Below are 14,486 nucleotides of genomic sequence, written 5' to 3'. Positions count from 1 at the left end.
GAAGGCAAAGTGTGGTCACACCAAATATTGATTGGATTTAGATGTTTCTTCTGTTCACTCAGTTTGCTACTAACATGCCAATTTATAAGCATTCTTACTTTACAGCAAACTAAAACTTTTGCACAGGAAAAGTCCATCTATTAAAACAGGCTACCAGTGAGGTCAGGTCAGAATTAATAAATTCAAGTGGCGCTAAATGAATGCAAAGATTGGACTTCAAGATAGACTTTAAGATTTAATAATATTTCATTTGTTCAAAAAAAGAATTGCAGGATTTACATTTTTCTATTAAAAGTACTTATTATTGTCATTATTATTATAATTACTTTCTTATGTGGTCATCGTTAAAATGACATGCACTTTTTGTCTCTTTGTCTTTCTTTCTTGTCTGTCCCTCTATCTTCTCACTCATTTCCTCCCTCACTTTCTTCTCTTTGTCCCTCTAGCTTTTCCCTCTCTCCTCCTTTTCTTACCTTCTTTTTCTTTCTCCCTCTCTTTCTTTTGTCTCTATGTTTTCTTTCTATATTCACCACCTCTCTTTTCTGGTGCAGTAAGTAAATAATATATTTATCTTATTCTCTATTTGAGCAGCTGAACCTCTGGATTTCGTCTTTATAGCCACAAAAAACATATTTTTGGCATTAAAAAAACATAGTTACTTTCCAGATATATCTGGGTATTGCATTGGAAGAAAAAGAAACAAAAACGTTGAACTTAAGAAGCTGTGAAGCAAAATGTTTTGCTCTATTGTGCAATCTTTTCTTTGCTTCATCCTAAAAGCTGTTATAACACATATATACCCAGCGGTTTTTTCATGTTTTTATGGTCGGACTACCGACTCCCGAGTCAGTTTCTGCTAAAGTATTTTCCAACTCCTTGAGCTTAGTTTTTAATACTTCAAGGCTAATGTGTCTTCCACATGAAATCTAAAACAATGTGCTCTGGATGGAAGCTATTGGGCTTGCACCTTGGAATGCATCTCTGGTATTAATAAAGTCTCTTTCCTGCATCTCTGCGATTGCTATTGGCGTGCACTAGTGTAGACGTGGCCAGTATTACAGCATTTCTAGAAGGAGCCAGAAAGTTTATTTATTGGCTCTGTGTGAAGTATTTTTTTTAACTTTTCAATTGATTTGAATTGAAATTAGGTTATGGAAAGCAGTTTATGGCATGGAAAGGAATTTTCTGTCAAAGTGTGTGGTACAGTAGCCAGTTAACTGTATGGAAAAATGGAAAATGCAAGCCACATAGATTCCCCCAGCTGAACAATACAGGTGTCAAATCAGCATTTTTAACTCCGCATCCCTGTATTAGCTACGTCCATTGGACCATCTTATTACCGTCCAAAACATATTAAATTAAGACAGTTTTTATTCAAATTGGTAGTGGTATATATGGCTTTATGAATTATCATCAGTGTTGGAAACCGATATCACTTTGGTTTCTATTGACGCCATCAGTTATAATTCACATGTTAGCCTTGCATTGTTTCCACACCTTGTATTCATTGTATCAACTGCCTAATTAAATAACATTTTTCTGTAAAACACATACAGCATATAAATGAGAAGATTTAATTCCTTGGTAGAACATTGCAAACACAGTTTATAAATGCTGTACATGTGCTAGTACTTATTTAGAATACTTCTATCAAGTATTTGCCTAAGCAACATTCTTCGTGGAGCAAGAACTGCCACACCTTTTAAACAATTTCTGTGACAGAATTTCAGAATGATATTTACTTATCATATTATGTGTGTTGTGACCCTAACCTAACATGAAAACAGAGAATTTGACAGAAAAGAACCATTTGGCCCATCTTGTCTTTAGATTCAGTCTTTGATCTTGTCTTTAGATTCAGGATAGCTTTATGCCTATCCCACGCATGTTTAAATTCCCTTACCTACATCTATGATCTCTTAAATTTTAATCACACGGTCTACTATGACACCCCTGTTATTGAATCAAGCTTTAAATATCACATTTCTAAACAATTTAGGCCTCATGGCCAAGTCCATACTAATTTTCTATAGGTTTGCCTCCATTGTGGTATGGGCATTATTCATTTTTTCTCAATCAAAACCCTGGTAGATGACATATTTGAAGGAGATCAAGCCTGTCCACGAAAAAATCTCCACAACTTTTCAATGTTTTGCATTTTGTCAGTCCCTCTTAGATGCCAATGCACATAATTATGCCCTCCATCATCAATCAGATTGATTCACAGGTTACCTACATTCTAAAGAGGAAACAAAAAGAAGTAAACTTGCTATTGTGACAATATTTTATTACAAAATAATGAATGTCTACACACAGTGATATTATTTAGGAAATTAAAGGACAAGCTGACACAGAACCCTTCTGGGTAAAACGTAAGCCCTCACCATCCATCACATTCGGAGCCCCCCACGCATTAGAGGGTAGCTCCTTTTTAGCACAGAGAGATGGGAGATCTGTGTGTCTTGAAGCATATCTTTCCATAGTTTACACCTTCTAATGACTGCACAGTATAGTAAAAATTATATAATATCTCTCCTTTCTGAAGTGCGCAGAGGTGCAAGTGTCAGATGTCTGTGTCAGAAGATGAACAGGTCACTACTCTTTGAATACTGCTTTGGCCAATTCAGCCTTGGTCTAAACACACCACTGCTCTTGTTGTGTTTTCTTGATGGAAGGATGGAACTAAGTCAGATAAGCAAGGATTGTAAATACAAACAAACATGCATACATACCTTTATGTACCTTAATGTAAGAAAAACATTGTAGATTGAAATGCTTTGGTTCACATTTTTGAAGCAAAGAGGATTGATTATGTATTTAAAGGTCGGCCCATAAATATTCAATTGTCTACACCTCCAATGGCATATATACCAATCAACCAAGAAACACTAATAGTGAATTTGACACAATGACATGTTTCCTTGAAACTATTACTAAATCATATGCCGGACAATAGAATGAAGGTCATGATGTCATGTTACTAACATCAGTTTAACGTATGCAAGGATAAGCCAAGTGGCATATGAAGGCATGAGGACAACTGTAGCCTTTTCAATGAGGTCAATAAAGTCATCTTAGGCATGGTCTTCTAGGGCAGTGATGCTCAGGATCAACTTGTTTCAAGCAAATAATGTGTTTTATTTGCTCAAAACAAACACCCCAAAACAAACTCATAAAATAAGCCTAGCCCCCAAATGGAGCCCTCTATGGCTACAAGTTTCTGACATAGACTGACCAGCCCAACTATTCACTAACCTCCCTGCCAGAGCCAGCTAAGCCAAGCCCAGACAGCACACATGGGTCCAGGTAGGTAATGACACACTTGGGGCAGGGATTGACATTTCAGGGCCCTGGGAGCACACAGGTGCTTCCTCTCTCCTCAAAAGTCATCCTGATTAAGATCATTCTGGGTTTTTAAAATGTTTACCTCCTGCACATAATGCAGACTCCATCAAAGTCCGGACTTTAAAAATCTGGTATGGACTTCCAGTTTGTTACAACACTGGAGTTGGAGCATTGGCCTGCCCTGTTCTGCAAATGCTCCACACCAGAGACCCATTACACACAATTTGCACATCATTTGTGCAAACAATCTGCACAAAACATCTCCCTGGGCAATATATGTGCAACGCATAAGTGAAATTAAAATTGAAGTACCTTGGTCCCAAAAATACTGCTTGCCTTCTTGGCTATAAAGTAGCACCACATTGATATTCAATATCCCAAACAAGCAGTGTGTTATTGTACTAATTTTTCCCCAGAACTGCTTGTTCTCAGACTTTTACAAGAAGCATCACATCCTCTAATTATTTCATAAAGTAGTCAGCTGCTTTACTGTACTTTAGACCTTTTAACTCAGAATGGAAGACTGCTGTCTCACAAATGGAAATCATACCAAAGCTACAATGCAGTACTTGTTTGCTGGCCATGAATTCTCATGGGTTTTTAATATACAGAGGGCTATTCTATTAATGCTATGCTAGCATTCATTCATGTAACGCTCCCAAGAAAAGCAAGAACAAAAATAAAATTGTATCTAAATGTGAAAGAATCTGCATACAGATACACAAGCATGTAAAATGTAATGTGCTCTAATATAACACTACTATATATTACCTATTGCAATAGCTTAACATTTTCAACATTTAGTTGTTCGATCTAAATGTTAAAAAATTCCATCTCTACCTGTTATTTGAACCAGTTCTAAAAACAAAATACTTCTTGAGGGTGTTTGAGTTAATTTCTGTAACGGTTTTCTTCAGGAACATACAGGTTATAATCTAGCTCCGATAACTTTAAATAGCCACAGGGCCGCTCAAAAATATTTGCTCTTTATTACATATCTGCGCAATAATTAATTAAGTAAGAGTGATTTACAAATTTCATATTATGTACATGTGAATTTCCAGTTGTAGAGCCTGGAAAGTAACTACAAATTTTAAAGGTCGATGGGCAAAGTTGGATATACAGGAATATACATTTATTATACTTTAAGACCTAGCACAAAAATCCCTCAGGTCCCCCCTGAGCAAATAATACAATTTTGAGATATATTTATAGATATCAATGAACAATGAAGTAAAAGAGCTAAAACCACGGGAATTTATTAAAAACCCCATGGTTTGCCACTGGTTAGGCAGAATAAGTACCTGCCTAGATTGCCAATCAACAGAGCAACATGAGAATTAAATATGTTTTAAAATTTTAACAAATTGTAACTAGGAGAATAAAGAAAGACGAGAGAATATGAAGATTTATGAACTTGCAGACCAGGACCCTTCTCCAAATAACTGGCATCACTGGTGGATTTCCCTTACTGAGATTGCAGAAAGGAAATCTCAGTGAAAGCGTCATTGATAATGGAATAATATAAACCTAGTATAAAACTATATTCTTCCTTGCTGAAAGATTTCTTTCATCTGAGTTCAATGCATTTAGACTATCATTCATAATCTAGTTAGTACCTGTTTGGATGTATATTATTGTCTACACCAACACACCTTTGCTCATTAACATGTTGCACAATTTTTAATTTCGCTGTTTTTGTGCACATTGATTTGATGAAAGATATAGAGAGAAAGTTGGACGTCATAAGAAATAACGCAATGATGATTTATAAAACTATTTATTGTATTATTATTATTATTATTATTATTATTTCCAACTAATAATTTCCAATCAATTTTAAACGACTACACTTAAAGTAACTTACTACTAGCGCATGTTCTTAATGCTGCATTTAGTGTTAACGGCATCAGAGCAGGTGTAAAGGGACCGACGAAACGTGTTGTATGTGGGTTACATGTGAGAAGTGCACCATCCATCTCTTCCAACTACTCAGTGAAAGAAACAGCAAACAGTGTGGGAGACAGGTAGCTTGCTCAATACACCTTCTTTCTTTCTGAGTCACAAGCGATCACACCTGCCAGCTAATCATATCCCTTTACTCTGAAGCCCAGATGTACACATCCCTTCATGTGCCAATAATAGATTCTAACAGAGAACGTGAATACATTTTCCATGTCATTTTACACAGATTTACTACAGATTTCACACTACAGACGTGTCAGATGCTTTTTTGCTTAAGCGCAACATTTTAAAACCTAAAAATATATTTAGCATTGTGCCAAATACATAATAAAATCATGGGCAGGTATTAAGGAGGCAAGTTGCTAGACAAGTAACCTTGTTCCAAGTATATGAGTCAGTTAAACCTGGAAGAATTTCTTGCTGAAACCAGTGAGATCATTTTCCCTATTTGACAATGAACACTGCATTTCAGATAGTCTAGCAGCTGCAGGAAACTGAAAACTAAGGTCCGCCATTCCAAGTATGACATTTTTCCCCAAAGTATTGTTCCATATGCGGTTGGCAATGAGGACTTCAGGATCCCACCAAATATCCCATACCCATGTGGCTCGGCTGGGTCCCCTCTCCATATTACATTGTTGTGGTGTAGTGAGGCTGCCGATTAACTGCTAAGCCGGTCCGTCGCCTTCTCTTGCATCCCCTGTCAGAGGTGTATAGACAGAAGCCTTGTGTTTACACTTAAACATTGAGGCTACCTTCAATGATAAAGGAGAAGGTTGATGATCAGTTTGTGCAACTCCTCTCACAATAAAAAAAACAAATAAAACTCCTTATCAACCATAAATTATTATAAATATATTTTTTAAATTAAAATGGTTGATGAGCTTTTGTGGACTATGATTACCTTAACCCTCAGCAAGAATGATGTAGTCCGCAAAAGCAATGGCACCAGAGATCAAAACAGCGTCCCTCTGTAAATGTGCATTTCCCCAGATTGTGTTTCTTTAGTATATTTATGACACGCAACCGCATCTTACATGTGCCTTCCCCATGTGTTACCTACATGAGCTTGGTGTGATATCGAAGTGATGTAATGGAGGGTTTGCTTTAAACTGGGGGAACTTGAAGCCCCTATTCTCCGTTGTAATCATCATCCTCCTCTACTGACACACGTGGCACTGAAGCCATGTTCATTGGTGGTCCTGTCTGTGTTGCGTCAATCTCAATCACTAAATCACATGCAAATGTACCGAATTATACTGTCAAAACAAAATTAATTGTGTGTGTCTAAAAAATGGAAGTTAAAGTATAAAAGACACATAACACGTTAGACCATATCAGTTATATATTTATGTGGTCATTTAAACACACATTTAGAGTTGTGTATATGTCTGCTTCATTCATCTATTTATGCACTACAAATATTGTATTGTTATGAATCAGGGAGCGACAGATATGTCTGAAAAAAGCATGACTATAAACACAACGGTTGAGCAATAGTTACGTATTTATAAGAGAATGTGTGTTAAATATAAAAATAAATGCCAAGTGCAAGTAGAGGACTTCTTGTTTTTCTCAGCATGTTATTCTCATTAGTTGCATAATTAGTATACTTAGGAAAAATATGCATATGGTGGACAATTAAGGCTCAGCATTTAATAGGTGTATATGATGGTTTGCTATCGATTGTCCACATTGTCTGGAATCCCACTGATAGCAATCTGTATGAGGCAAAAATTTTCTTCCCACCGTCAACAGTGATGTGGCTTGGAGAGCAGGGCTGGACTGGCAAGTACGAGGCAATGTGACAATCTGTTTTATTATTATTATTATTACTATTATCATTATTTCTTCCACAAGAATGTCAACCTTTTTGCACTACTAGCAGAGTCCTCATTAGTTTGCTTCCACTCAGCACCGCACATCCTTAAATATTGGCGCACAGGATATGACATCATATCCCATTGCCCAGTTTTAAAGATGGGGGCAGGGAAAGTACTGCTGCCATGCAAGGCCTAAGGCATAGTTGAACATAAATACGCCTAAAGGGCCTCTGTACACCTATTAAGATATTACACTAAAAATCCAGCTACAATAGTCATTTACAACATTACCAATATCTACACTGTATTTCTGATCCATTTTCATGTTATTTTAATGGACAAAATTAGCTGTTCTTTCAAATTTTTAAATGATGGTTTTTGCATGTTGTTATGCTTTGTACAGAATATAGCTTAGAATCATGACTGAACAATCTTTTTATTTGAAACAAGTGGTATATTGGAGTCACATGAAGTTTTATTAGTACTGTGCTCTTTGCTTATTTCATAAACATATTTCAAAACACATGCTTACATCATATAAGAGTCATGTGCTTATTGCTCTGCAGAAATTCAGCATATTGCTACTAAGATTGTTTTGACAAGCATCTGGCAAAAAGGCTCAAATATTAATCAACATCTGGTTAAAACTGAAGTTTAAATGACAATAAAAAAGTAAAAGGTGCATATGTTAGCTAGTGATCATAAATACCTCTAATACTCTCGGGATTTCCAGTGGTCACAGGTGCATTTTTGCTCCAGGGTTACAGAGATGAGAGGGAAATATGGTTGTGGGTAATACCTCGGAGGAACTTTATGTTATAAGGTGACTAAATATTGATTGAGACTTCTGTTCCTCTTCTGTTCTCTCTTCTCTGCCCTCTCATTGATCTCTTATGTCCTCTCATTTTTTCTCTTCTCTCTTGCTTCTCCTTTCTTTCTTGTCTCTCTTCTACTTTCTCTCAAGTAAATCAAAAAAATGTAGCCGTCATCTGTAAAACCACATCCAAGGCCTCAAGTGCAAACTCACAAAGAGAGTCCAGGAGATGACTCATCAAAAGACGGCATCCCTATATATATATGGGGGAGGTTATAATGGTGCAAATGTAGTATATTCACTAGCTAACCTTTTTAGTCTCCTTAGGGCATACCGGTAAATCCTTAAAACTTGTGGCAAGAAGCCCGTTAGGAAGTACTGGTACATTCTTACTTTGTTGTAGTGGCATGGACAACTCCCCGGCACTTCACAGGAGATCAAGCTGTCTGTTTCGGCAGAAACCAGGATCAATTTCTGCCACCTGATTGTGTGTAATGGTGCTCACCATGAGCGTAATTATTGGATGCCCAATCACGCTGACACCCATAGGTGTCACAAGTTCACTTGACGGCAGGAGAACCTCAGCAGGGTTCTTCTAGATCCTGCGGGGCCCTCTCATTGCTCTCGCTGCTGGATGATTGTATATATTGCAATCAGCAATGCAGGGCTATGGAGCCTCACATGCTGATTACACTATGATCAGCACAGAGAGATCAGAAGGAGAGGGAGAAACATAATTTCTCTCCTTTCCACAATTTAAAAAAACATGAAGGGGAAAAATTAAATATCAATAAAATAAATAAATAAAATTAATAAGGAGCCCATTATTTTAAAAGTCACTACCCCAAACCCCTTACCCCAATAGTATTACAAAAATATGTACTATAGAGTTATATGTAAATAATGGTTGTGGCCCTCTTAGACATAAAAATATGTATATGGGGTATGGCTGTAATCAAGAGATGCTGCTGAACATAAATTATGTAATTGTTCAGCTGTGGCACTTGCAATATAGAAGTATACTCACACACTCTAACACCGTGTGCTTACATACAGTAGCACCATATGATTGGACAAATGCTAGCACCACACAGACATAACATCATACACTAATGCACACACATATTCTAACACCATACAATTATACACTCAAATACTGTACACTTACACACACTCCCCCCTCTCCTTTCCCTGCCTCTCTCGCTCTCATTTTCCTATCTACATTGCAGCTTGAAGAGCCGTTATCTTCAGTACAGCTGGTGCAGTACTACTGCAGGGTTCACATGACATGCATTAGATGACCCCACTAGGTGTCTAAGTTACGATGTACTTGCCACAGGCCTTAGTGCATCCCTGTAAAACAGTTCTGTATGCAAGTCTGCTTGCTTTAGATAAAGCTGATAGAAATAGCATCATAGACTGAGAAATACACTAATGTTGTAAACTTTACTTGGAAATGGCTGATTTTTTAAATGGCGTATCCTCATAGGCATACAGAGACCCATTATAATCATCAGTCCTGTGTAAGTGTTGCATCCGCTAATCCACGTTTAAAAGGCTAATTGATCATTAGAAACACCGTTTGCAATTATGTTAGCACAGCTAGAAATTTCCTTGTTTTCCATGAAAATAGCTAAGTGTCCCCAAACTTTGGAATGGTAGTGTATATGAAAATAATAGTGAATGAAATAAAGAAGAAAACCACATAAATGTTGAGAGGAACAGTCAAATGATCAAATAAATACATAAAAGGAGGATTTGTAGACCTCCTCCCTGCAAAACCTGATTGATTACTTGTCTTGAAATATGCAGAGTAAACAAACGATAAACTTACCGCCCCACCCTCATCTTAACAGGTCATCAGATCTAGAGAGGTGGAAATTAGCACCATTGGGGGAACATTACTAAATGAGAAAATAAGAGAGATAAAAACCTCAAATATTATTTTACTAAGCCCAATTACTAGTTTTAAAAGTTTTTAACAAATCAGTAATTAGGCTTAGTGAGATAGTATTGGAGATTTTAACTCTTTAAAAAAAGCAGGTATTGTTAAAAGAAATGTTGGCTTTTGAGTAGACCTCTACAAGACGACAATTGATTTCTCTGAAAATGTCTGAGCAAAATTATATTTGTTCCCCAGTAATTCCCGTAGGTTTTCTATACCTCAAAATTTCATTTTTGAATATTTTTGTTAATAAAAAAAGAGAAGAAGAGATGTAGCTAAAGTACAAATTATTTCTGCGATTGATCATCACTGGGTGGAGTGCAGATAGATATTACAAGAATGCAGTAAAAATATCAGTTGTGGAACTGTAGTGGAAAGAGCATACCATTTGAACTTATGAGCATAGTGCTTTGGGCGTCATGTTAGCAAAACCTGATAAGCCTGTTTTACATTGTGAAAATTCTTCTAAGGATAAAGAGCTGCACAGAGAGATGCTACTATGCTATAGGATGGAGTGGACATTTAATAACCAAAAACAATATTTGTCTGTTATAGCTTGGAGTGTAGATGAGGAACATGAAAGAAGCATTGGCTTTTCAAGAAAAGTATATTCTATCGCTAAGAATAATAATAATAATAACATATATATTTATGCAACATAACCACTTAATTTGGCTTAGTTATTGATCACTAATTTTATATGGAAAATCCAAGATATGTCTTTCTTCTATTCTTTTTTGACCAATTTTTGTTTTTTTTTGAAGACAAACCTCAAGCAAAATCTAATTATTTGTAACATAATCTAATACTATACCATACCTTTCAACATTTTAAGTGGTCAAACAGAGGGCACTTATTTTCAGGGGGAATGGGTTAAATGTGTGGTTAGACGGCAGGGCTTTACAAAGACTTTTTGTGTGACTTTGTGACCTATTGTTAGCAATCTATCTGAGTAAGGCATTTAGCAGACACAAAATATATTTTATTTCAACAATTCTATCTATTAGCATGTTCTCTACTGTTTGTATACATATTATGTTGACTTTTAAGGTTATAGAATACCATGATATACAAATACCCACCAAACATACTAAGCTCTTGGAATGGAGGGGCAGTGGAGGAGGAAAGAAGTACGCAGGGATATTAATCTCAAATAGTGACTAAATATGGTGCAGTCTTTTTAGAAATAAATGAAATATGTTACATAGATGACAAAAGCAAGCTAAGTACGAAATGGTTATATAAGTTTTATGCATCAAAATAATTATATAGAGATCTGTTTGTTGACCTGTGTGGTAAAGTATTATGAATCCTGTTCCGACAGTAAAGTTAAGCATTCAGTTTATTAGTTGAACCTAATTCGTATTTAAAAGGAGCAGATTTGAGCTTTTTTAGTAGCAAAACTGGATTGTGTTTGGGGAACTTATTTCAAAACATGGACGACCAAGCCAACAAAGTTAGTCAGTGGTCCCAGACTCCACAGTGCCTTCTTCACAGGAGCCATCAAATGGAAGTGACTCAGATTGGGATGTCACACTCACCTAACATCTGATCTAAAGAGTAGACATGGGGTCAGATACGATTTCTCCAGATTCGCTAACAACCTGGAGGGTAGACCAGGAATGATGGAGCGCATGTACACAGGGGAAGAAAAACAAAAACAAATACAATAGTGTGATATTGTAAAAAATGTGTATATTTGTAATGTGTAAGTTCCACTCACAAAAGGACTGGATAAAACAGGCTCATCAGATGTCAAGCTTCTAAAACTGTATGTTGTGTTCTGTAAAAGCAAGCATAAACCAGGATGGTGCAGTATCTTCAATAAGCTGATCTTAAAAGATCAAAATGCACTTACAATTGAGATGTGGCACAACTCAAAGAGTATTGTGCAAAAGCATGTAGAAATAAAGCATCCGGTGTATGGTAAAATCTCTCAACGCGTTTCGCCGATGGGTCGTCGGCTTCATCAGGAGAAAAGTGAATAAAACTGCAGCAGAAATCAAACGGCAGCAAAAAACATAATAAAGTTCCGTGTAGCATCAATCGGAACTTTATAATGTTTTTTGCTGCCGTTTGATATCTGCAAAATCTGGTTTGTAACACTCAACCCTAATATGGAAAATCTAATCTAAAGAGTAGACAAATGTGTTCTTTCATTGCCATCCTAACCAGTTCTGTCTACCAAATCCCTCCACTTGCTGAAGCCAGATCTTAATCAACATTACTATTGTAGAAGTAGGTCCAGAACAAGCATAGTCTAATGGTTGTGCCGGTTTTGTTTAAATAGATTTAATACTTAGATCATTAGGTAATTAAAGATCTCTTCCTAAAACCCTTTAAGATTTCTCATGTACAGTCTAGTTCAAATGCTCTGGCTGAAATGACTGTGGCAATCCTGAGCGTGTTAAGGAAAATTTCAAAAGAAATAATGGGCAATCCCTTATTAGAAAGACTGGGTTTGAACCAAACCAAAACCTTATTTCTTTACCCTAAGTATGTTTGTGATGTGTGTCTCAGTATGAACATTCATAAAAAATGTTATAAAGTGTTAAAAGCGGTCAGTGTACATAAATGTGTAATTTGTCCAAAAGTTGTATTGTATTTTCCATGTAGAGTATGAATATGCTTTAAAAGCCATAGTTTACTTTATATTATTACAAATCCATTTAAAATAGGGGTATGTTCCAGCTCATCAACAACATTTTTTAATGAGTATGTTATTGAGGCTGTATAACCTGTTTGTTAGGTAGCAAGAAAGCAGGTTTTCCAAGATAATACAGGCAGCTGCTCCAGGTGCAAGGTGTGTCGTTACATTACAGAGAGCTTTATGACTTTGATTTTTCAGTCTGTCTGCGATGAAATTGAGGCACAGTCTTTATACAGAGAGGAGTATGCTATAGAAGTGATAAGACCACTTGCTGTTTTGCCCCCAACTTTTCTCCCTTTGGCGTCTTTTCACTAAAGAGAGTTGTTAGGAAATTTTGAAGGACAGTTGGGGTTCCAACTCCTTCGCAATACATTACATTACTTTGCCATACATTACGAATTCATTATATTACCCAATTAATGTATGCATTATACAGGACTAGATGTTGGTCCTTCATAATTAATAATGAATTTGAGGAGTTGAAACTCCTCAACCCTCCCTTTAGTGAATAAAATACATTGAATCAGTTTAATTAATTTGCAGAGAGACAAATTATACAGCTATGCAGAAACACAATCTACTTGGAGCCTTCTAAAAAAATGAATGCTTAATGAATTACTATGGTAAAGCAAGTGAATACAGAAAACCACCATTAAACTTTATGACACATTTGGGAATTTCATTCTCATTCATCTACCCGCATTATTATATTCAGGTACAGTATTAAGATATAATGATTTTTAAAGAGACACTCCAGCCACCATATGCACTTTATGTGTAGCCCCCATTGCAAATGCATGCTGGGTAGTCTAGCAGCAAACCAGTGATGCTGTTGAGCTACGGTTTCTAATAAAGTGGTTCTTTTTTCATAGTGATGCCATCTCCATTGACAAACATTGACAGTAGTATGAGTTGTACTGAAGAGCTCAGTGACTTTTAATACGGCGCTGCCAAAAGATAACACCTTTACCACAAGTCACTGCCCTGCTAGATCTGCCTAGGTCCACTGTAAGCGTTAGTATTATGAAATGGAAATGCGAGTGCTGAAGCACGTAACGCATACAAATCAGCTGTCCTCTGTAGCATCACTCACTACAGAGTTCCAAACTGTCTCTGGAAGCAACATCAGCACAAGCATCGTGCGTCAGGAACTTCATGAAATAGGTTTCCATGGCTGAGCAGCTGGACACAAACAGAAGAACTATGCACAAAGCCAAGCATCAGTTGGATTGGTGTAAAGCACATCGCCACTGGACTCTGAAGCAGTGGAACCGTGTTGTCTGACGTGATGAATCACGCTTCACTGCTGGAAGTCTAATGGACAAACTAGGGTTTGGCCAACGCCAGGAGAACACTACCTAATGCAATGAATAGTGTCTACTGTAAAGTTTGGTGGAAGAGGAATAATGGTCTGGGTCTGTTTTCCAGGGCTTTGGCAATGCTCCTTAGCTCCAGTTAATTCTACAGCATACAAATACATTTTAGACAATTGTATGCACCACTTTGGGGAAGGCCTTGTTCCAGCATGTACACAAACAAGGGGCCACAAAGACTTGGTTTGACAAGTTTAAAGTGAAGGAAATCGAGTGGTTTGCAGAGTCCTGACCTTAACCTCACAGAACACCTTTGGGTGAATTAGAATGACGAGCAGCCGGGCCTTCTCATCCAACATCAATGCCTGGCCTCACAAAAGCTCTTTTAGCTGAATGGGCAAAAATTCCAGCAGACACATTCCAAAATCTTGTGTAAAATTAGAGGCTGTTATAGGTGGGGCAATCCATATTAATATCCATTGTTTTGGAATGGGATGTCCAACAAGCTCTTATAAGCATGATGGCTGTGTGTTCACATTCTTTTGGTCATATATTTTACAGAATGATTCATTCTTTGTTTAATATATATATTCAAAACATGCAGTCCACTTTTACTTTTACTTTTCTTTTG

This window comes from Spea bombifrons, chromosome 7, assembly GCF_027358695.1.
Source record: "Spea bombifrons isolate aSpeBom1 chromosome 7, aSpeBom1.2.pri, whole genome shotgun sequence".
Classification (NCBI taxonomy): domain Eukaryota; kingdom Metazoa; phylum Chordata; class Amphibia; order Anura; family Pelobatidae; genus Spea; species Spea bombifrons.
Note: the sequence above shows the minus strand (reverse complement) of the source record.